This window comes from Pseudorca crassidens, chromosome X, assembly GCF_039906515.1.
Source record: "Pseudorca crassidens isolate mPseCra1 chromosome X, mPseCra1.hap1, whole genome shotgun sequence".
Lineage (NCBI taxonomy): Eukaryota > Metazoa > Chordata > Mammalia > Artiodactyla > Delphinidae > Pseudorca > Pseudorca crassidens.
In genome coordinates, this window is record NC_090317.1 from 30,480,980 (window position 1) to 30,506,261 (window position 25,282).

At 42.3% G+C, this 25,282-nt stretch overlaps 1 long non-coding RNA gene across 13 annotated transcripts in view; it reads right to left on the reverse strand.

Annotated features, from left to right (window-relative positions):
* LOC137217021 (uncharacterized) overlaps positions 1-16,745 on the reverse strand; it is an 87,284-nt gene extending 70,539 nt beyond the window's left edge. For 11 of the 13 annotated variants that reach the window (XR_010939982.1, XR_010939977.1, XR_010939984.1 and 8 more), the window contains exons 1-4: positions 16,520-16,745; positions 10,543-10,676; positions 7,060-7,135; positions 865-964 (exon numbers count right to left, since the gene is read on the reverse strand). This is a non-coding gene — a long non-coding RNA (uncharacterized lncRNA). Of the gene's footprint in view, positions 1-864; positions 965-7,059; positions 7,136-10,542; positions 10,677-14,063; positions 14,104-16,519 lie in introns of all 13 variants that reach the window. The other 2 variants (XR_010939979.1, XR_010939986.1) reach the window with 2 other exon arrangements.
* Positions 16,746-25,282: the final 8,537 nt, after the last annotated feature.

Consider the following 25,282-nt stretch of genomic DNA (forward strand, 5'->3'; position numbering starts at 1 on the left):
TCTAGGGCCTACCCTGCAGAAAGATACACATGCCGGAGGCAAGGAAGCTGAGCTGCAATTCTGGCAGATGTGCACTCCTTGGATTGGTCTACACTGATTCCAGCCACCCCTTCCTCTGGAAGACACTAAAGGCAGTAAGAGTAAATTATTATTTCCTTAGTTTGCTCACGCCTGTGATTCCAAGGGAAAATAACAACAACAGAAGAAAATTGTTGCAAGGGCTGGGCAGCCGAAGTCACCGAGTACCACAGGATCGATTTTTATACACACACACACACACACACACACACACACACACACACACACACTCTAGTATACTCTAGTGGTTATGGTTCAGCTAAACACGCTAAGTCAAGACAGGAGAAGGCAACCACTTTTTTACTCTCAGGTCCCTTCTGGGAATTTGGTCCTCACTTCTAGTGAGAAATCTGGAAATGGCTCCACTGGTCATCCTCCTCCTGGGAGAAGGACCATCTGAACTGTGGAAAACTTGGCTTTGGGAGGGGAGTGAGTTCCCTATCTCAGTGATACTCCTGGACACTGGGGGAATTCTGCTCCCTCAATCTTGTCAGAGGGTTTGCCGTAAATTAATTTATGGTGACTCAACCCTGGGGCAGTAGGCCCACTAGAGACATGGACAGACTGCCCCAACCTTGTGAGAACTTCATAAACACAACTCTTGCACTTTCTCATCAAACACTCCCTCAGCTCCAGTCAGACCTGGAACCTGGGACTAGAGTGACAAAGGTGTCTGACCTGGGGGCAATTCTTCTGTTCATATGAGTGTGACTCTCAGGACAGAGCAGAAGTGAGAATGTGTGCTTCATGGTGAGCGACGAGGGAGGACAAGGAAAAGGACTGTACCTGTCAGACAGGTGAGCGCTGCCCGTCCTGTCCCCTTTCCTTAGATAAAACAAGCGCTGTCTGTCAGGTTGGAGAGCTGGTTTGGTCTTCACAGTCCAGGCTGTTACAGAATTAGAAAATCAGCATCACTCATACATTCCCTGAGAGTGGGGTGGGAAGTTAAGGGTCAGTTGGTACCCAGGGGATGTAGCAGAGACTGTTAACAGCCACCAAATACACCAAGTATGCTTCTACGTACCCCCTGCAGTTAGACTGGGGCGAAGTGATTGGTTCCTGCCACTGAAATATGTGAAGTGATGTGTGTCAGGGCTGGGATGAGGCAGCTAAGGCATACGGGTTTCCAGCTGTCTCTTCCTCTGCCATGATGCCCCTGGAGGTCACGTGTGCCAGATGGCATTGCAACAAGATTAAAGAGAGCCAACCAGTCTGCATCAAACCTTATTTACGTGAGCAACAAATAATCCTGTGTTGTTTATTTGTTACTGCGTCAGAGTGTACCCTATCCTGACTAATACAGGAGCCAAAGTAGCGGCCCATCCCCAAAGCCAGAGACTTTAGTGCACTAAGTTTAACCTAGTCCCACTTACTCACAAACTCTAAGAGGATGATTGGATCTCACATGTTTTCCAAGACTTTCTTCAACAAAACATTGTCTCTGAGGGAGGATGGTTCAGCCTAAAACAGTAACTTCAAGTGTAAAGGCCACCTTTCCCAAGACACGTGTCTTCAAAATATCATAAAGCATCCAAAACTCATTCAATGGCTCATGAAATCTCTTCCCAGGCACCTATAACCTCCTGCTGTTTCCCATTTGACTAACACCACTGGACACAAGTGCTGGCTTATAGCCTCTATAAACAGAAGTTCCTCATAAATTCAGGTTCCCATAAAAATCAAACAAGAGAAAAGTGAAAAAAGAGCCACCAGTAAGTTTCTCTCTGTCGAGACCATCTCAGTTTCGTGAGGGCCCTGGTTCAATTCACTTTTCAAGTTTGGAATAGGAAAAAAGAGGAGCTTCCCTCACTCATTGTCTCTAAAACGTCTGGATCTCTCTTGGAGAGCCAGCAAGGCCAGCATGAGGCAGAAGGCACATTGCTTTAGAGCTTGAACTCAAAGGGCTGGGATGCTTCCGCCTGGGCGCTATTCACAAGCTGCTGAAAGCCCTACCTTTCAGAGCACCTACCTACTCAGATGACAAGGACCCCGTATATGACTACTTGTTGTACGTGACCAAAACGTGTCTTTAGAAACACGTCTTTCAAAGGCAGTCACATTATCAGTGTAAGTTTCAGAAATTACACACATATATTTTTCTCGGGCTGGGACTGGATGGAAATGTTCATGTATTCAACCCCTAAGAGAAGGACTGTCTGGTGGTTAGGGGCTGCACGAAAGCCACGGCCTGGGCCCGTGCTCCGCACCCGGAATCTTCTGGTGGGAGGGGATGGTCAGAGAAGTACTTACTCTCTGATCCAGAAGGCCTCTTCTGAGCATTGCCCAATGCTCCTGTTATACAACATGCAAAATAAATAACCAACCTTAAAAGTCAGGCGGCCAAAACTCTACTCAATAATAAGCCCTTTTACAAGCTGCTTATCACTTGCCAAAATCAGCTCCAGAGGAACACCAGGAACTCTGAATTCTATTGTTCTTATGAACTACTTGGGGAATATAGACAAGCTTCACTGGCTTTATTGGTTTTCTAAGAGACAAAAGACAAAGGTTTTCATCTACCCATACTCTGACCTTGATCTCAAGAATGTAAATACAGACAGCCCCATCCCACCATCTCAGCGAGGTCCCTATTACAAGTGTGAGTTAGAAAGGGGTCCTGATCTTTTCCTAGAAAACACGCCGCTCTCTGCTTTCCCTCTCACCTGATTGTTGGGGTGAGGAAGGGAAGATAAATGCCAACCTTTTCAGAAAATTCACTGGGAGGGAGCGAGAGGGCAGGACAGAGGCACCTGGAATGCGGTCTTCTGCCTGCGAGGGCTCTCTGGCTTAACTACAAAAGGAAAGAGGAGTTTTGCTCGAGGAAAACTGTTCAAAACCATTTTTGGTACACTTAGGCCGGCCTGATGATACGTTGTTGTTGGCCCAGAATGGTTTCTCTAGGCTTCCAAATACACGGTGGAGCCTCTCGTTACGGGGTCTTGTTAAAGACATTGATGGGAGGAATCTGTTATAAAACTCATTGCTGATGAACCACAAAAGGGATTTTGATACCCATTTGGCATTCTTATTCCAGGATCCTCAACCCACAGATGCAAAGCTCAGGATGTACCTGCTCTAGAAAACCTTACTGCCCTCCCATTTCCCCTCATTGCTCCCTTCCTCTGCCAGGCTCTATACATACTGACTTGTTGCCTTCACTAGCTGAGAGGTTTTCTTAGAGCAGGAACCAAGCCGTACTCCCCTCTGCATCTCTACTGTCTAGCACAGTCCACGGAACATGGTACGTGTTTATTAAATCATTTAATTAATGATAAGATTAACAATAAATATAGTTAATATCCAAATGTTCAGTAACCGTGTTTAACTTCCTATATTTTTTCTCATTTTCCAGATGAAGAAGCGGAGGCAATGAGGGGTTAAGAAGCTAATAAGTGGCTAAGCAATGACACAAACTAGGCCATCAGGCCCTAGAACCTTCATTCTTAACCGCTACATGGAGCAGTACACAGCAATAAATAAGTGAGCTGATGAAAGGGCTATACACATATGAAACCATTAAACATGAACCTGGTTTAGTCACACAAAAATGTGTTAGGCACCTAGCACTCTGTGCCAAGCCCAGTGCTAACATAAGGGCATCATCTTATTCCTCAAGGAGAAGAGAGACAAATAACGAAAGCTTATTGAGCACTTACTACATGCTGGGCACCGTTCTAAGTACTTCACACATATTCTTTCCTCTTTACAAAATCCCTATGAGGGCACTACTACTACTATTATTTTATATTGAGATAAGACAGGTGAGAAACTGAGGCACAAGGAGATTAAGCAATTTGCAAGAAGCACTATTTAAACCCAAGCAGCCTAGCTCCAGAGCCCGTGCTCTTATCCACTACACTCTGCCGCCTTTTCTGTTTACAACCACACACAACTCAGTGTAACATGTGCGAAAAGAGAGAAAGAGAAAAAGTGGTATCGAAACTCAGGGAAGGAAATGGTTCATTTTGCCTGAGACGGGGCTCACAGAAGGCTCTGCAGAACAAGTGACACTTGAGCTGGGCCTTGAAGACATGAGAATCGGAAACAAGTTCAAATAAAAACAGGACATGGAGACCAGTAAAACTTGTATGTGTTTTCAAAGCCATCACCACTAACGCACAGAGCTAGGAAGCAAGCCTGGCCCGACAATGGCTTCTGAGGCCACTTCCTGCCAAGGAACAGGGTTGTCATTCGCGGAACTGTGACCTGAATTTTTATGTCACTTTTCCCACTTGGTTCAAACTCTACCTAGGGTTTTGTCATGCTCACAGTATCTATAGAAATTTCTTTTCCTCTCCCTTCTCTAGATAATAGGAGATAATAATGTTTCCGGAAGCGGATCTACAGGCTGTCTTCAGTGTAACTGAGGTCAGATCCTTCAAGGTTGGCAAAGGAGGCTGGAATCACCCAGTGGACAAGGGGGATGGCTAGAGCTCATGGCCCCAGCCATTTCCACACGTGGAGATACTCTCCCTTTCCCTAACTGCAGAGGGTCTGAGTCCAGTTTTAGTAAAGGCTGCCCACGGGTTTCCTTAGAGTTTGTTCCAGTCAAACCTACTGGCAACTTCCCCTCCCTCAACATCTAGCTTCTCTGACGATTACTGGCTACTATGCCCAGAAATGCACGTGACTACGGACTAGTGAACTCCAACGACCAGTGAGTACTCCTGGGGCAAACGTTCCATTATTTCTCCCATTCTGAGTTTATTTTTGTGGATGGTGTGAGGGAGTGTTCTAACTTGATTGGTTTACATGTGGCTGTCCAGCTTTCCCAGCACCACTTGCTGAAGAGACTGTCTTTTCCCCATCGTATATTCTTGCCCCCCTTTGTCGTAGATTAATTGACCGTAGGTGCGTGGGTTTACCTCTGGGCTCTATTTCTCCCATTCTGATACCTTCTTTTGACCCCCTCTCCCACACACCATTCCAGTTACTGCCTCATCTCCCTCCTCTTCTTGACAGCAAAACTCTTCAAAAGATTTGTCTATATTCCCTGTGTACAATTTTTCTCTTCCCCTTCTCCCTTGAACCCACTCCAATCAAGCTTTTGTCCACTGAAAAGGCTTTTATCCGGGCCACTCCTGACCTCTATGTTGCTAGAGTCCACTGAATATTCTCGGTCCTCATCTTGCTCGGCCAACCAGAAGCACTTCTCACAGCTGATCATCCCCCCTTCCCAGAAGCACCTTCTTCACGTGGCTTCCGGGGCACCATTCTCTTCCGGTTTTCCTTCCATCTTCCTGGCCACTCCTTGTCAGTCTCCTTTGCAGGTTCCTCATTGTCTTCCAAACCTCTGGCTGTGGGAGTGCCCCAGGGCGGGGTCCATGGTCCCCTTCTCTTAACTATCCTCACTCCCAGTGATTTCATCCGTCTCACAGCTTTAAATACTATCTAGATGCCTATGACTCAAGAATGTTTATCTCCAGCCCTAACCATGCCTGTGAGTGCCAGGCTCATACATCCCACAGCTCACTCCTCATCTAAGTTAGACTTAGATGTCTAACTGGCATCTGAAATTCAACATATCCCAAAGTCAACTTCCAATATACTCCCAACCTTGTCTACCCACAGTCTTTATCACTGCAGTTAGTGGCAACTCCATCGTTCCAGCTGCTCAGGATGAAAACCTTGGCATCGTCTCGAACAGAAACACTGTGTTATACAACTCCAGAGGGCACGAGCCACATTTTATGCAATGCTATTGGTGTTATGTAACATGGTGACCCTGTTTTCCTTGATTCCTCATTCACATCCCACATCTGATCTGTTAGCAAATCCAATTGGCTCTACCTTCAAGATATACCCCCAAATCCAACAACTTCTCCCAAATTCCAGTTACCAGCCTGGCCCAAGCTTATCCCCTTAAACATAACGTATTATCCAAAAAACAAGAGTGATCCTTTTAAAACATGTCAGATCACACCATTCTTACTCAAAATCCCCCACTGCTTCCCATCTCACTCATAGTAAAAATCAAAGTTCTTACAATGGCCTTCAAGACCTTGCATTATTTGTTCTTTTTAGCACTTATCCCTATCTAATATACTACATATTATTATCTATCTAACTTACTTATTATCTGTTGCCCACATATGAAATAAGCTCCATGAGGTCAGAGACTTGGTCGGTCTTGTTCACAGATGAAGCCTCAGCATCTATAACAATACCTGACACAAAGCATATGCTCAGTATATATCTGTAGAAGAAATAAAAGATTGGGAAGAGGGAAATCTTCACACATGGGCCAGAATCATACCAGAACCCAATATAACAAGTGAAATGGCATTTGGGTCAACTGGTGCTGAGACCAAGTCAAGTCCCAAGAGACGTATGTGCAGTTCTTACTTCCTATTATTTGTTTTCCCATTGCTTTGATATTTTGCCTGATGAAGTCTCCTTTCTTTTGCCTCTAAAGAAAAAAAAAATTGACCTAGCTATAGTAAGGAGCTCCCCCTGGTGGGAGCAACCCCATCAAAGGAATGGCAAAGAAAATCATAGAAAACAGGCTTTAAGTTACAAAGGAGATCGCTGGAGACAAAGGAGTGACTCCAGCATTTCACAGGAAAAGTCCTTACTAGAAACAAGAGAAACTAAAGATTAGATTCAAGGTACATGGGGGAACTTGTCAACTTATTTCACTGTTGAACATCTTTTGCATCTGATGATGAGAAAGAAAATAATTCATTTAAAGTTGAACAACCTAAGTACCTTCCCTCAAGGAATTTAAAATCTGGTAGAGGAGGTAAGTCATGAATACAAATAAGTACAGGGGCTTCCCTGGTGGTCCAGTGGTTAAGACTCCACGATTCCACTACAGGAGGCACAGGTTCAATCCCTGGTCAGGGAACTAAGATCCCACATGCCACTCAGCCAAAGCAAACAAACAAACAAAATAAACAAATAAGTACAAAGCAATGAGTATAACTGTGAAAGAGTGAATGGGGGCTAAATAAAAGGAATAAACTAAGAGCTATGACTTACCTAGGAAAAAGAAGGATTACTTTAGGCTGAGTAAATCCAGGAAGACAACTTGGAGGAGGTGGTTCTTGAGCTGAGCCTTGAAAAACAGACAAATTTTTATTGAGCGTAAATGTAGGGAAGGGCACATCATGTGGAAACCCAAGTTGACCAACGGGACCCTGTAAAGGTCACAATTTGAGTGACAACACAGAATTCAAACTCTTTCGTAAAAAGAGCAGAGAGGGATTCTCAAGAGAAAACTCCTTGGCAGAGGTAGACACAGGAGGGAACCAAAGAAAGCTCCTTTCCTTGTTTTCCCTTGCGTGAGAGGAACACTATTAAAAACTATAGAGGAGGGGCTTCCCTGGTGGCGCAGTGGTTGAGAGTCCGCCTGCCAATGCAGGGGACACGGGTTCGTGCCCCAGTCCGGGAAGATCCCACATGCCACGGAGCGGCTGGGCCTGTGAGCCATGGCCGCTGAGCCTGCGCATACGGAGCCTGTGCTCCGCAATGGGAGAGGCCACAACAGCGAGAGGCCCGCGTACCGCACAAAAAAAAAAAAAAAAAAAAAAAAAAAACAACTATAGAGGAAAAAGAAGATAAAATACAATCTCCATGATAAATGGTCCAGCTTCCATACTAGAGGATTTAGAATCCACAAAACTAATGAAAAAGCCCATATAGACATGCAGGGTCTATTCTGTTCTATATTTTATCTGAAGGTAATGTGCAGAGAACATCCTTTTCAAATGAGGCTGGTCTCCCTTCTATTCCCTCCTGTGCAATGTCCTTCCTGTGGAGATGCCAAAATGCATGCTGAATCCATCCACCCCTCTCAATTTCCACTGCCATCCCCCTAGTCTGAGCCACCATCATCTCTCCCCTGGTCTAGTGCCACAGTCTCCTGACTGGTCCCCCCACTTATAGTCTGGCCCCTCTGTAAGCCACGCTGCACACGGCAGTCAGATCAACCTAGGGATATTTGGGGGTGAGATAAATAACTCATGTTTCATTTTCTTTTTTTTTATTTTTATTTATTATTTATTTATTTATTTTGCTGTGCCAGGTCTTAGTTGTGGCACGTGGCATCTTCATTGCTGCGTGTGGGATCTGTAGTTGAGGCAAGCGAACTCTTAGTTGTGGCCTGGGGGATCTAGTTCCCTGACCAGGGATCAAACCCGGGCCCCCTGCATTGGAAGCGCAGAGTCTTAGCCACTGGACCACCAGGGAAGTCCCTCATGCTTCATTTTCAACTTTTCATTTTGGAAGTACAGACAATGAAAAAAGGGGCACAATAGCACAAAGAATTCTCATATACCTTTCACTCAGATTCTCCAAATGTTAACATCTTCCATAACCACAGTACAATATTATAAATCAGGAAATGAACATTCATACAACACTATAACCTAATCAACAGACTATCTGATTTTCTCCAGTTGCCCCAACACTGTCCTTTTTCTAGTCTAGGATCACACCTGTCTCCTTCAGCTCCTTTAATCTGGCAGAGTTCACTAGTCTTTCTTTCTTTTCTTTTTTTTTTTTTGGTCTTTCATTACCATGACACTTTTGAAAAATACGACTGGTTTCAATTTTGGGTTTGTCTGATGGTTCCTCGTGACTCAATTTAGATTATTTGTTTTGGCAAGAATACTACAGATGTGATGTTGTGTCCTTCTCAGTGCATCCTACCAAGAGGCACCTGGTATCAGTTTGTTCCACAACTATTGATGTTAACTCTGATCATTTGGTTAATGTGGTGTCTGCCAGGTTTCTCCCCAGTGAAGTTACTATTTTGCCCTTTGTAACAAATAAGCATTTTGTGGGGAGATACTTTGAGACTATAAACATGTATACTGTTTTTCATCATACTTTTGTCCATTTTGTGGAGAAAAGGGAACACTCTTGTGCTGTTGAGTGGGATTGTAAACTGGTGCAGCCACTATGGAAACAGTATGGAGGTGCCTTAAAAATTAAAAATAGAACTGCCATATGATCCAGCAATTTCACTTCTGGGTGTTTATGTGAAGAAAACAAAAACTCTAATTTGAAAAGATATATGCACGCCCATGTTCATTGCAGCATTTACAATAGCCAAGATATGGAAGCAGGGCTTCCCTGGTGGCGCAGTGGTTGAGAGTCCGCCTGCCGATGCAGGGGACATGCGTTCGTGCCCCGGTGCGGGAGAATACCACATGCCGCGGAGCGGCTAGGCCCGTAAGCCATGGCCTCTGAGCCTGTGCGTCCGGAGCCTGTGCTCCGCAATGGGAGAGGCCACAACAGTGAGAGGCCTGCATACCGCAAAAAAAAAAAAAAAAAGACATGGAAGCAATCTAAGTGTCCATCGACAGAAGAATGGATAAAGAAGATGTGGTGTATACAAAAACAGACACACACACACACACACACACACACACTGGAGTGTTACTCAGCCATAAAAAAGAATGAAGTTCTGCCATTTGCAGCAACGTGGATGGACCTAGAGAATATTATGCTAAGTGAAATAAATCTGACAGAGAAAGACAAATACTGTATGATCTCACTTACATGTAGAATCTAACAAACAAAATGAAAACAGACTCACAGATACAGAAAACAAACAGGTAGTTACCAAAGGGGAGGAGGGTGGTGGGAGCAAAACAGGAGACGGGAATAAAGAGGAACAAGCCTCCGGTTATAAAATAAATAAGTCACAGGGATGTAATATACAGCATAAGGAATATGGCCCGTAATATGTAATAACTTTGTATGGGAACAGATGGTTACTAGACTTATCATGGTGATCATTTCATAATGTATGCAAATGTCAAGTCACTCTACGGTACAACTGAAACTAACATAATATTGCATGTCAACTATATTTCAATTTAAAAAAAGAATTCCAATCTTGTAAGTAACTTAGAGTCATCTGAAATTGGGAATACTGACACATGCTAATAAATCTCAGAAGAGAATGAAGTTTATAGATTACAACATCAATTTATTAATTTAACAGTAAAGTGGGCATTCTTTCCCCACAGGCTTGCCTACTAAGACAGTTTTCTGGTGAGCCTAGAACAGGGATCCACAAACTCTTCCTTTTAAAGGGCCAGACAGTAAATTTTTTTGGTTTTGTGGGTCATATACTCACATCTGTCACAATTACTCAACTCTGCCACTGCGGGGCAAAAGCAATGATAGACAATAAGTAAACAAAGAAGTATGGCTGTGTTCCAATAAGACTTTATTTACAACAATAGACGTCAGGGTTTCTAGAGCCCTGGCCTAAAATAAGAATAAGAGGAGTAGTAGTTACATGATTCAAATGCTTGATCACATCAGGCTTTTGTAGCCTGATGTGTCCATCAATGGAGGAGATAAACCTGTCTCCGCTATCAGATTAGACACGCTGCTTAGCTGGACACTGCCAACGTTTGCCTCTCTAGTCCTCCTTTTTAAATGCCAGCCACCCTTCAAAAATCCCACCCCATCCTAAAGCCTTGGGTGTAAGAAAGCTCTACTTACCAGTAAAACTCTCAGGGAAATGCCAGCAGCCTCAGTTTACATTCTGCGGCTATTTCACGGAGAAAACCTTGATCCTTTGTTACCTTCGGGGTGGGGCGGGGGGAAGAGCACCCTCCATTCTTACTTGTGTTCCCCTGGAAAAAAAGTGACAGATTTGGCAATATTAATACTTATAAGAGGCACTAGCGTGTAAGCTCCATGAAGAGAGAGATTACTTTTTAAATTAGAAAGAATCTCTTATTTTTACAAAAGCAGTGTATGTTTGTTCATTGTGGAAAATTAGAAAACAAAAATTAATAGAAACATTACATTTCTACCACCCAGAAATTACCACTGTTAACAGCTTAGTATATATCCTTCCAGATCTTTTTCTAAGTATATATAATATGTATATGTACTTCCTACCAAAATGAGGTAATGCGTGTGCATAATGCTTTTTCTCAACTAACGAGCTCCACCATTCCACGTTAAGAAGTTTTCATCTCATCTAAGACCCATCCATATTCATATCCGCTTACTTTTCCCCAAAATGTCCTATAAAACTAGTCTGTTCAAATTAAGATCCAACCTCAGATCACACATTGCAAGCTAAGTCTCTTTTCATTTAGAACAGTATCCTTTTTTCAGGACAGGAATTTTGTTTCCCAATGTATCCTCAATGCCTTTAACAGTTCTCGGTACACAGGAGTAGATCAAATATTTGCGTAATTAAGTAATTAATAAAACACTTAGGAGATGGGGGGCTTTCGCCCTCGAGCTTATCTCAACCACCCATACCCTTTATCTTCACTTTATAGATAATAAAAATCAAGGCCAGAGAAGTAAAGTGACTTCCCAAGGTCACCCAGCAAGTACATGGCAATTTCTCGGTTTCTTCTGTTAAACCAGGAGTTGGCAAACTTTTTCTGTGAAGGTCAGATAGTAAATATTTTAGGCTATATGGGCCAAGAAGCAAAAGCGAGGATATTACGTAGGTACTTATACAATGACAGAAAAAAATTTCCATAAATTCTTTACTGATGAAACTCAAAATATAATAATAATTGATTATACGGTTTTGTAATACAGGTCTACTAATGAAAAAATGGAATTGAAGAATAATATTTTGTTTTATTGTGGTTGAAACTTAGTGTTCCCTATCATCAAACTGATTGTAAATGTTCATCTGAAAAAACATTCTTAGCTGCCAGGTCATAGTGTGCCAACCTCTGTCCTATACTATGCTGCTTGTCTGTGATTTGGCTTTTTCTTTGAAAGTCTGAATGAAAATAACATTCTTCCTAATTGACGGTTGTAATTGGGTTCTGGCTTATTGAAGTTATATGGTATGAAAATACCAATGAGGAAAACAACTCCTTGGCTGCTCCTTTAAAATGTATATCTTGTCTTACTTCCGTTACTCTGGTACCTAACTGTTGGTAATGACTGTCTTCTTTCATTTAAATGGTAAGGTAGGTTGCACCGTGACTGTGGCTTTCACGATTAACCATGTGATAATATTAAATGGGGCTGGGACTTCCCTGGTGGCGCAGTGGTTAAGAAACCGCCTGCCGGGCTTCCCTGGTGGCGCAGTGGTTGAGAGTCCGCCTGCCGATGCAGGGGACACGGGTTCGTGCCCCGGTCCGGGAAGATCCCACATGCCGCGGAGCGGCTGGGCCCGTGAGCCATGGCTGCTGAGCCTGCGCTCCACAACGGCAGAGGCCACAACAGTGAGAGGCCCGCGTACTGCAAAAAAAAAAAAAAAAAAAGTATCCGCCTGCCAATGCAGGGGACACGTGTTCCAGCCCTGGTCCGGGAGGATCCCACATGCCACGGAGCAGCTAAGCCCCTGCGCCACAACTACTGAGCCTGCACTCTAGAGCCCGTAAGCCACAACTGCTGAGCCCGGGTGCCACAACTACTGAAGCCTGCGCGCCTAGAGCCCATGCTCCGCAACAAGAGAAGCCACTGCAGTGAGAAGCCCGTGCACTGCAATGAAGAGCAGCCCCCCCTCGCTGCAACTGGAGAAAGCCCGCGCGAAGCATCGAAGACCCAATGCAGCCAAAAATAGATAAATACATAAATAAATAAATAAAAATATTAAATGGGGCTGACTAATTGAGAAATCACTGCAAGTGAGGATGGTGATTGTTTGGCCTATGTCAAGGTTGATAATTTTTCTTCTAAAATAAAAATATGCTATGCTATTTAAAGATATAGAGGTAAATATCCAAAGAGTTAAAAGAACAGAAACTATTGGTTTGAGGGAAGCAGGGAATGGGGAGGAAAGCTGGGGACTCCTCTTTTTAAAAATAACCAACCTTGTAGAAGTATTTGACTTTTTAAAACTATGTACATGTGTAATTTTGATAGAAATACACAAAAGAAAACCAAGGCACATTAAAGCGCCTTCTAGAAAAGGCCTTTTTAATACTTTCCTATACACAAAAACAAACTCAAAATGGCTTAAAGGCTTAAATATAAGATATGACACCATAAACTCCTAGAAGAGAACATAGGTAAAACATTTTCTGACATAAATCATAGCAATATTTTCATAATTCAGTCTCCCAAGGCAAAAGACATAAAAGCAAAAATAAACAAATGGGATCTAATCAAACTTACAAGCTTTTGCACAGCAAAGGAAACCATAACAAAACAAAAAAGACAATCTACGGACTGGGAGAAAATATTTGCAAACAAAGGATTAATTTCCAAAATACACAAACAGCTCATACAACTCAGTATCAAAAAAACAAACAACCCAATCAAAAAAATGGGCAGAAGACCTAAATAGACATTTCTCCAAAGAAGACATACAGATGGCCAACAGGCACATGAAAAGATGCTCCACATCGCTAATTATCAGAGAAACACAAATCAAAACTACAAAGAGCTATCACCTCACACCGGTCAGAATGGCCATCATCAAAAAATCTACAAATAATAAATGCTGGAGAGGGTGTGGAGAAAAGGGAACCCTCTTGCACTGTTGGTGGGAATGTAAATTGGTGCAGCCACTATGGAAAACAGTCTGGAGGTTCCTTTAAAAACTAAAACTAGATTTACCATATGATCCAGCAATCCCACTCCTGGGCATATATCTGGAAAAAAACATAATTCGAAAAGATACATGCACGTCAATGTTTATAGTAGCACTATTTACAATAGACAATAGCCAAGAAATGGAAGCAACCTAAATGTCCACCGACAGATGAATGGATAAAGAAGATGTGGCACATATATACAATGGACTATTACTCAGCCGTAAGAAAGAATGAAACATTGCCATTTGCAGCAACATGAATGGACCTAGAGAATACCATACTAAGTGAAGTAAGTCAAACAGAGAAAGAAAAATATTACATGATATCACATATATGAAATCTAAAAACAATGATACAAAACAGAAACAGACTCACAGACATAGAAAACAAGCTTATGGTTACCAAAGGGGAAAGTGAGGGGAGGGGTAAATTAGGAATATGGCATTAACAGATACATACTACTACCTATAAAATAGATAAACAATAAGGACTTACTGTATAGAGCAGGGAACTATATTCAGTATCTTGTAATAACCTATATTGGAAAAGAATTTGAAAAATATATAACTGAATCACCTTGCTGTACACCTGAAACTAACATAATATTGTAAATCAACTATACTTCAATTTAGAAAAGAATACTTTCCTCCATCCTCCCCCCCCCAGACTAGGTTAGGTGTCCCTCTTCTCTGCTGCCCAGAGCATCCCTTGCTCAGCTCCATCAGAACACTTAACACACTGTACTGTAATTATCTGTTTCTCTACCTGTCTCCCTGAAGGGACTATATATGAGCTCCTTGCAAGGAGGGACCATGTATTATTCATTTCAGCTCCTAGATTAAAATATTAAAATAGGTATCCATTAAAGTGAAGTGAAACTAGCTAAATACCACTCAGTCTGGGCAAATTAACATCACAATGAGATACCAAACAAAAAGACAAAACAAGTGTTGGTGAGTATGTGGAGAAATTGGAACCTTCATACATTTACCGACGGGAATATTAAATGGTACAGCCACTTTAGAAAACAGTCTGGATGTTCCTAAAGAAGTTAAACATGCAGTCACCTTATGACCCAGAAATCCCACTCCTAGACCAGGGAACAAGTGAACATGGTCCTTGCCCTTTCCAGTGTAGAGACAGAGAATGAACCCAAGCTTACAGGGCAGTGTGTTAAGTGTTATGACAGAGGTCTGCTAAGGGCACTATGGCAGCACCTGAGCAGGGCAGTGAAATCAAGAGAATTGAAAACATATGTCCTCACAAATGTTCACAATAGGATTACCCATGATAACCAAAAAGTGGAAATAAATGTCCATCAACCGATAGATGGATAAATAAATGTGGTATACCCATTCCATGGAATGTTATTCCGCCATGCACACATATATACAATGGAATATTACTCAGCCATAAAAAGAAACGAAATTGAGCTATTTGTAATGAGGTGGATGGACCTGGAGTCTGTCATACAGAGTGAAGTAAGTCAGAAAGAGAGAGACAGGTACCGTATGCTAACACATACATATGGAATTTAAGGAAAAAAATGTCATGAAGAACCTAGGGGTAAGACAGGAATAAAGACACAGACCTACTAGAGAATGGACTTGAGGATATGGGGAGGGGGAAGGGTAAGCTGTGATGAGGCGAGAGAGTGTGGCATGGACATATATACACTACCAAACATAAGATAGATAGCTAGTGGGAGGCAGCCGCATAGCACAGGGAGATCATCTCGGTGCTTTGTGACCACCTGGAGGGGTGGGATAGGGAGGGTGGGAGGGAGGGAGATGCAGGAGGTAGGAGATATGGGAACATAATGTATACGTATAACTGATTCACTTTGTTATAAAGCAGAAACTAACACCATTGTAAAGCAATTATACTCCAATAAAGATGTAAAAAAAAAAAAGCAATGAGGTACTGATACATGCTACAGCATGGATGAACCTGGAAAACATCATGCTAAGTGAAAGAAGCCATTCACAAAAGACCACATATTGTAAAATTCCATTCACATGAACTGTTCAGAAAAAGCAACTATAGAGACACAGGGCAGTTACATGGTTGCTTAGGACTAGAGGTAGGAGGAGAGATTAACTACAAACAGTCTTTTGGAAATTTGGGGAGGGGTGATAAAAATGCTCTAAAACTGGATTCTGGTGATGGTTACACAACTCCATAAGTTTAGTAAAAACAAGTGTACATGTAAAATGATTGAATTTAATGGTATGCAAAGTATAAAGGCTCTTTTTTAAAAAAAATCCCTCAATCTATTACATTATTTAGTTTCTCTCTAAATTAACTTTTTTCCTCCATGACAAGACCTGGTAAGAACTGTGGTAAATGAAGTTTCTGAGGCATTTTTGTCGGTTGGGGTTTGGGGCTGTGCTGACACAAACATCAAAGTCAGCCTCTCTGAATATTGCGTGATGAGGTGTACAATGCGTTTCCGGTTGGGTGATCCCAGTGTGTAATCTGGACAATCTGTGGTCTGCCAGTTTAAGTGTGAGTGCGCCAGGCCCCTACTCCAAGCAATAAACTGTAGTCAGGTAACAAATTCACTTCTTGCAACTCTCAAGCCTTGTTCACAACCAGGTGAATTATTCTATTACAGCATATCTGTGAAAATGTTAGTGGTTTTTGCTTGTGTGTTTAGGTATTTTTTTTGGCAATTTGGTCAGTGCTTACTAGGCAAGGATGTCCTGCCAGAACAGCTGATAGATACTAACTCCTCCCCTCCAGACCCGCCCCCTTGGATACTCCAGAGGAAAGCACACCTATCTAAGGGCGATGGGGGACGTGCCAGGGGATGGAACAGCACCTCTCCGAGCTAGGGGAAAGGCTGGGACCGAGTCCCTCCTTCTTTGCGTTGCGGAATGGGCAAAAACTGCCACAAAGTAAGGGTGAGGTGTTTCCTCCCAGGGCCTCCTGGTGCCCGGGAAACTCACGCGTCTTCTTGCAGGGTCGCCAGGAGGTTACAGATAATTGCGCCCAGACCTCAGTCGCTTTCGCCGCTACAGTTCCACCGTGTGGTCCGCGCACAGCGAAAGAAGGCGATGAAGACAAGGAGCCTGAGCAGGCTTGCAGCCGTCCGGAGTTCCAAGCCGCGGTCCCCTACGCCCCAGCGCGCGGCTCCCTGACCACGTGACCGCCACCCCTCCCCGCACGCGCGATTATGTCTTGGCGCCCCCTGGTAGCCGGAAGCGGGCAAAACCGGCGCTGTTATCACCAGCTGGTCGGAGCATGCGTGGACTGGCGAGTGGCTTCCGATCCGCGGGGCAGCCCAGGCAGAGGCGGAGGCATCTGCGGCGGAAGTGGCCGCGCCGCTGGCCCAGGGCGAAGCCGCGATTCCGAGGGGAGCTGACCCAGATCCAAAGTGGAGTAGGTGGAGGCGGCCTCCACCCCTTCCTCCTTTCTCCCCAAAGGGAGAAGGACCCCAAAGAGGACAGAATGGTCAAATAATTATCTCGAACCTGGATGCCAGCTCCCTTCTGCAAAAACGGAACAGAATAAGGAAGCTTTGTTGAAGATGGTTTTTGTTGACGTTCCGAAAAAATGCATTTGTAGCCTCATCGATATGAGCTAATTATTACCTCCCTGAGCCTCAGTTTCCTCCTCTTATAAAATAGGGATAATAATAGTACCAACTTCACAAGGTGTTTGTGAGGATTAAATAAAATAATCCACCCAAAGGGTTTACCAGACTGTTAAAGCTAGCTATTTAGTTGTTTCTCAGGATAAGAGTATTATCTTTCCTCGAGATTCAGAGAAACGAAAGGATTTTGACACTACCAAACAAACGCATACCTAAGGTGAATTATTCATAAAAATGTTTTGTATATGAGGAAACAGTCCATCCGCACACTCAGCCTGGACACAGAAACAAAAGCACGCCATACTATGTACATAAATGTGTCTTGCTAGTCCACTGTCTTCGTTGGCATTACTTTTCCAGGACTCCTCTGTCCAGGCAAACAGTTTCTTCACTACAGCAACGTCCCCAAAGATCCATCAACTCTTCAATGGAAAGCAGCAACAGTTTGCTCTCTGAAATTCTTTAAGTCCCTCTCCTCAAAATCCTCCCCTTGCAGCTTCCACCAGTCCCAGACTGTTGGTATCATGATCCTTACCCAATCCTAATCAAGCCCCAGAGTTGAAAGACCCTCTGCCTTAAACCATGCTTTCATTTCTCAATAAATTCTGCCCTTTCCTTCCTCCCTGAAACAGTGGCAAAGCTTTGTGAGGTGAGGGTTCTCCCTTACAGAGGTAAGTGATAAATTCAGCATTGTCCTATCAACAGGTGCATTGGTGATATTTGGGGAGCCAGCACTTGACGGTTTTGAAGTCCCCACTGACATCCAGTGCCCCTGAGACCTCAGCACCACAGCTCAAGACCTTCAACTTGGAAACAGTGTGCTCCTCCCGCCTCTTGGACCTCCAGCTTGGGGCTCTCTGACCACAGTGGTAAGGTATGTAGCTTTCACATTGGTTAGAGCTCTGATCCCTCGGAGCTTCCAGTTGCTGAGGATACTAGTCCTACAGCCTGCACATGACCCCCTGTGAGAAGCCTGACCCCGCGGATTATAGGGCCCTCCTCTGTGTTCTGACTGTCCCCTGGCTCACCCCTGCCGTGGCTCTCACCACTCTTGTTTTATTCTGATGAGCTACTGCACTTAATAGTAAGCCAAGTGGGGCAGAGGATCCCTGCATTGTAATTGTGAGGTCAGCCTGTGATGTGGCTGGGGCCTGGGTGATTTTATGACAATGTCTTCCTCTACATCCACCACACTCACCCACCATCCTCTAGCTGAGCTTCAGTTCTCTCCTTTCATTCGTATCTTCTAATGGTAAAAAGAGTTTTATCATTTTCTTTTCCTAAGCCTTTCAGATTTTACATTAACGTCCCTCATTTTATTTTCAGAAACGTTTCCACCAATTCTTTTGCTTTGTCTATGAAAATAATCATACTTACTACAATTAATGATCATTATTTGTCAGCCAGTAACAGCACAGTGTTTATTTCTTGTATTTGGCGGGGGGGGGGGGGTGTTTTTATATTTGCTCAGGCTTTACCACCCCCTTACTTCTCTTTTTGCCAATCTTTATTTTCTACTTTTGAAATTATTGCACTTATTAACAGAAAAAGAACAAAATTTACTCAATAAATTGTACATATATCTACACCCACAAAGTTAGAAAAAGGATTTAAAAGAAATATGCCACAATGTTCAGTATTCACCTATGGTTTATTTTTTCTTCCTGTATACTTTTATGGCTATTTAAATATTAACCATGTAAAATATTTTGTATAGTTTTGTGACATTCTAAATACTTTTATAACAACTCTAAAATTATTTGGTGAATAAAATAGTTTTACCAAGCATTCTGGCAGACAGAGAAGGAAAAAGTTTATGTGTCATTTCTTGAGTTTCAGAGATCAGTGATACTGAAGACATTCTATTTTCAATTATGTTTCCCTGAGCTAAATTAGATCTTGGTCCATTCAGGATATTTAAAATCAACCTCCATCATGTTCCCTCTAGTAAAATTTAAGTTCTTTTACTTACAGATTTTCAAACAGCTTTAACCTGTGCTTGATGAACAGGAAATTGATCAGATGTTCATATCTGCCTGGTACCCCTGCCCCAATAACTGATCTTCCACTGTGATACAGTTTTTCTCATTAATGTCAACACTTCTACTTCAGATATATGATGGAAAGTTCATAGGCTTTGGTGCCAGACTTACCATCTGTTTACTGGCATATGACACCTTAATCCTGTTGCTGTCTCTTGCTGAGACCCATTTATCGCCTCTAAAATGGGGTTAATAATTCTTACTATATTATTGACATGTTCAACACATAGCGAATGAAAATAATATTCATTATTTTACTCTTTTTTTACATCTTAGGTTATTTATTTATTATGCATGCAAGTCTTACATATTTTTATTGAAGTATAGTTGATTTACAATATTGTGTTAGTTTCAAGTGTACAGCAAAGTGACTCAGTTACATATATATTTTTCAGATTATTTTCCATTATAGGTTATCACAAGATATTGAATATAGTTCCCTGTGTTACACAGTAAATCCTTGTTGCTTATCTATTTTATGTATAGTAGTTTGTATCTGTTGATCCCATACTCCTAATTTATTCCTCCCCCCTCCCTTTCCCCTTTGGTAACCATAAGTTTGTTTTTATGTCGGTGAGTCTGTTTCCGTTTTGTAAATAAGTACTATTTGTACTATTTTTTAGATTCCACATATAAGTGATATCGTGTAGTATTTGTCTTTGTCTGACCTCACTTCGTATGATATTCTCTAGGTCCATCCATGTTGCTGCAAATGGCAATATTTCATCTGTTTTTATGGCTGAGTAATATCCCATTGTATGTGTATATATATACCACATCTTCTTAAATCAGTCATCTGTTGATGGGCACTTGGGTTGTTTCCATGTCTTGACTATTGTAAACAGTGCTACTATAAACATTGGGGTGCATGTATCTTTTTGAATTAGAGTTTTCCTCTTTTCTGGATACATGCCCAGGAGTGGGATTGCTGGATCATATGGTAGCTCTATTTTTAGTTTTTTAAGGAACCTCCATACCGTTTTCCATAGTGGCTGCACCACATAATTATTATTCTTAATTATCCTTTAATAAAAGGGAAAGAGCAAACACTACCCAAAACATTCATATTTTACAGGGCAGTTATCTTTAATATTTACAAATGCACATGGAGTGATTGGGACTTTGAAACACCTAAACCTAAGGTCTGATGATGTGACATGTATGTAGCCACAAAGAAACCCATCTCTCACTTTCTGCCATGCTAGGAGTGAATGGTCCAACTAATAAATGACAACCTGGGAGAGTGAGAAACAAGCAATTGATCTAGAAAGTCTCCCAGGTTTCTGATCTCAACTAGATGGGTGGTGGTTCAGCAGTGTACACTGTTCTCTCCTTAACTGACTCCCCTCCAGTAAAATTTGTTCCAGGAAAGGAGCAATAATAAAGGTTGCCATTCGCTGAGTACCTACTGTGTGACAGGCACTTCATTCATTCTAGCCACAAACATTTATTGAGATCCAGCTTATGTTCCAGGCAGTGTTCTAGGAGCTGAGGATACACCAGTGAACTAAGCAGACTAAAATGTTTATAGTCTAGTGGGGAGAGGCGGGAATAAACGATTAACATAATAAATCAGTAAATTATGTAGTATGCTAGAAGAGAGGCATGTGATGGGCAAACAGCAGGGAAAGGGAAATGAGAATGCTGGTCCAGGTGTGCAGTTCTATTTATTTTTTTTAATTGAAGTATAGTTGATTTACAGTGTTGTGTTAATTTCTGCTGCACAGCAAAGTGATTCAGTTATATACAATTCTTTTTTATATATTCTTTTCCATTATGGTTTATCATAGGATACTAAATATAGTTCCCTGGGCTATACATTAGGACCTTGTTGTTGATCCATTCCATATATAATAGCTTACATCTGCTAACCCCAACCTCCCACTCCATCCCTCCCCAAACACCTCCCTCTTGGCAACCATCAGTCTGTTCTCTATGTCCATGCATCTCTTTCTGTTTCATAGATAGGTTCATTTGTGTCATATTTAGATTCCACATATAAGTGATATCATATGGTATTTGTCTTTCTCTTTCTGACTTACTTCACTTAGTATGATAATCTCTAGTTGTATCCATGTTGCTTCAAATGGCAATATTTAATTCTTTTTTATGACTGAGTAATATTTCACTGTATATATATTACCACATCTTCTTTATCCATTCATCATCATGTCGATGAACATTTAGGTTGTTTCCATGTCTTGGCTATTGGATTAGAGTTTTGTCTGGATATATGCCCAGGAGTGGGATTGCTGGATCATATGGTAATTCTATTTTTAGTTTTCTGAGGAAGCTTCATACTGTTTTCCATAGTGGCTGTACCAACTCACATTCCCACCAACAATGTAGGAGGGTTCCCTTTTTGCCACACTCTCTCCAGCATTTGTTATTTGTAGATTTTTTAATGATGACCATTCTGAGTGGTGTGAGGTGGTACCTCACTGTAGTTTTGATTTGCATTTCTCTAATGATTAGTGATGTTGAGCAGCTTTTCATGCGCCTATTGGCCATTTGTATTTTTTTTTTTTTGGAGAAATGTCTATTTAGGTCTTCTGCCCATTTTTTTGTTTGTTTTTTTGTTTTTGTTGAGTTGTATGAGCTGTTTGTATACTTTGGAAATTAAGCCCTCATCGGTTGCATCATTTGCAAATATTTTTTCCCATTCTGTAGGTTGTCTTTTTGTTTTGCTTATGGTTTCCTTTGCTGTGCAGAGCTTGTAAGTTTGACTAGGTCCCATTTGTTTATTTTTGTTTTTATTTCTATTGCCTTGGGAGACTGACCTAAGGAAACATTGGTATGATTTATGTCAGAGAATGTTTTGCCTATGATTTCTTCTAGGAGTTTTATTTTTTAATTTTTTTAACATCTTTATTGGAGTATAATTGCTTTACAATGGTGTGTTAGTTTCTGCTTTATAACAAAGTGAATCAGTTATACATATACATATGTTCCCATATCGCTTCCCTCTTGCGTCTCCCTTCCTCCCACCCTCCCTATCCCACCCCTCTAGGTGGACACAAAGCACTGAGCTGATTTCCCTGTGCTATGCGGCTGCTTCCCCCTAGCTATCTATTTTATGTTTGGTAGTGTATATATATCCATGCCACTCTCTCACTTTGTCACAGCTTACCCTTCCCCCTCCCCATATCCTCAAGTCCATTCTCTAGTAGGTCTGTGTCTTTATTCCCGTCTTACCCCTAGGTTCTTCATGACATTTTTTTTTCTCAGATTCCATATATATGTGTTAGCATACGGTATTTGTTTTTCCCTTTCTGACTTACTTCACTCTGTATGACAGACTCTAGGTCCATCCACCTCACTACAAATAACTCAATCTCGTTTCTTTTTATGGCTGAGTAATATTCCATTGTATATATGTGCCACATCTTCTTTATCCATTCATCTGTTGATGGACACTTAGGTCATATCTTATGTAGTCTTTAAGCCATTTTGAGTGTATTTTTGTGTATGATGAGAGGGTGTGTTCTAACTTCATTGATTTACATGTGGCTGTCCAACTTTCCCAACACCACTTGCTGAAGAGACTGTCTTTTTCCCATTGTATATTCTTGCCTTCTTTGTCAAAAGGTTAATTGACTGTAGGTGTGTGGGTTTATTTCTGAGCTCCCTATTCTGTTCCACTGATCCATATGTCTGTTTTTGTGCCAGTACCACAGTGTTTTGATTACTGTAGCTTTGTAGTATTGTCTCAAGTCTGGGAGGGTTATGCCTCCTGCTTTATTCTTTTCCTTCAGGATTGCTTTGGCAATTCTGGGTCTTTTGTGGTTCCATATAAATTTTAGGATTACTTGTCTTACTTCTGTGAAGAATGTCATGGGTAATTTGATAGGGATTGCATTAAATCTGTAGGTTGCTTTGGGTAGCATGGCCTTTTTAACAATATTCATTCTTCCAGTCCAAGAGCATGGGATATCTTTCCATTTCTTTGAATCATCTTCAGTTTCCTTTATCAATGTTTTATAGTTCTCAACGTATGTCTTTCACCTCCTTGGTCAGGTTTATTCCTAAGTATTTTATTTTGGGGGGTGCAGGTGCGCAGTTTTAAATGGGCTGTTCAGGAGGAGGTGCCATTTGAGCAAATACTTGAACATGGTGGGGAGTCAAGGCACAGGGATATCTAGAGGAAGAGTTACAATAGCCAGGGCAAACACGTGTAGTGAGAGTGTGCCTGGATTCTGTACCAAGGTATTGAAAACTTCCTGTGCTCTGCACAGGGGTTATAAGCCTCCTGGGGAGGACAGATAATTAGACAAGCAGTTACAATACAAAGTACTACCTAAGCTGTAAGGAATGACCTTTAGTGGAGTCAGAGAAAGCTGTCCCGAAGGAGTGCCAGGGGAGATGATACTAGAAATTTGACAAGAGTTTTGCCAGATGAAGGGGAGGACCAGGCTGATAGACACAGCACATTGGGAGTCACAGATAACACATAAGCCCTGGTGGACTGGTGGTCTTCTAAGCCCCTTTCTAGAGGGACCACTCTTCATTTGTCTGGTTGGGCCCAATGATCTGAAAGCACTCCCAGAGTTTTAAAAGCGTAGCATTCCCTTCCAAGTGCGGAGCCTAATTTATTCAGCCAAACTTTACTCGTGGTCTTTCAAGTTGTTTCCAGTTTTCCACTATTACAAAAAAATTAAAAGCTAGAATAAACATCTTTGTTCATAAGAATTTTTACACTTGTTCAGTTACTTTCTCAGCCTCAATTTCGGGAAGTTAAACTGCTGGATTCAGGGTTTTCACATTCAACCTTTGATACATTTCCCCTTGGCCTTGTAGAAAGAATGTGTCAATTCTCAGTCCTGCCAGCAGTGTGGGAGAGAGACTCTAGCCCACGTCCTTACCAACAATTTGTTATTTTTAGTATCTTATCCCAGAAATTGGATATAAAAATAAATACGAGGAGAAGATGGTTTCAGGCTCTGAGATGGAAGTTTCCTAAAATGATAACTTTTTCTGCCTTGTTCAATAAAAGAAATGAGACCAAGGCCATCCTACTATGCTTAGGGTGTGAGTGTGACAATTCAGAAATCCATACCCAGGATGCAGCCAACAGAATGATCAGATGTCTTGTACCTGTTACCTTAGGAATGACTTTACAACACAGTGGTAAAGACTGCAGTCTCTGGGGAGGGGCAAATCTGATGTTCAGTTCCAGCTCCAACTTTTACTAGCTGTCTGATCTTAGGCAAGGTCCTATAACCATGTGTGTGTCAACATGCTGGTCTGTAAAGTGGGGATGGTGAGTGTGGTACATATCTGAAAGAGCAGTTGTGAGAGGCCATGATAAACTGTGACCTCTGATCTGAGATGAGATGCTGCAGCTGGAGATCCATACACCCTGTCAGGATGCAGTGGGAAACCCAGCCCCACTCCCTGTGCCCCCTTTTATCCTGTCCCTGAGATCCCTGGTAGTGACAGGATTGGCGGGTTACCTGGATCGTAAAGAACTCCTCAGACCTCAGTCATGTCTCCTTCCAGCCACGCACTGGGGAGCCTGTGTGACCCTCTGGGATCAGCTCCCCTGACCCCTAGCTCCCATCTGCTGCTCAGGGGAGTTGTTTGAGTGGGGGAAGACTTGGCTGGTCTTGACCTGTCTGAAAGGATAGGAGTGCCTCTGACATGTGGGGGAAGGAGACCTCCTCTGGGGACACCAAAAGTAGGAGAAATCCACCTCGGCATTCAGTAAGTGTTCCCTTATCACCCCATCATCAATCATCATCATTACCACCATCATCACCATCACTAAAACACTCAGGCATTTCTGAATCCACTCTTGTACCTGTCAGGGGCCAGGTTCGGCGTAGCTCCTGGAGCCCAACTGTCATGGTGTCAGATTAACACTGAATCAGCACTGCCTGCGTAGCATGGACTGCATTTGATTTTCCCCGTCCTTCCTTCTGTAGCAGAATAATGCATTCTAGCCGAGTAATAATAGCTACCATTTCTTGAGAGCCTACAATGGACCAGCCCTATGCCAGTCACTCATACACTGGGCACCTGGGGAAGACAGGTCTTATTATCCTGAATTTATAAACCTCAGTTTCCTCATACTT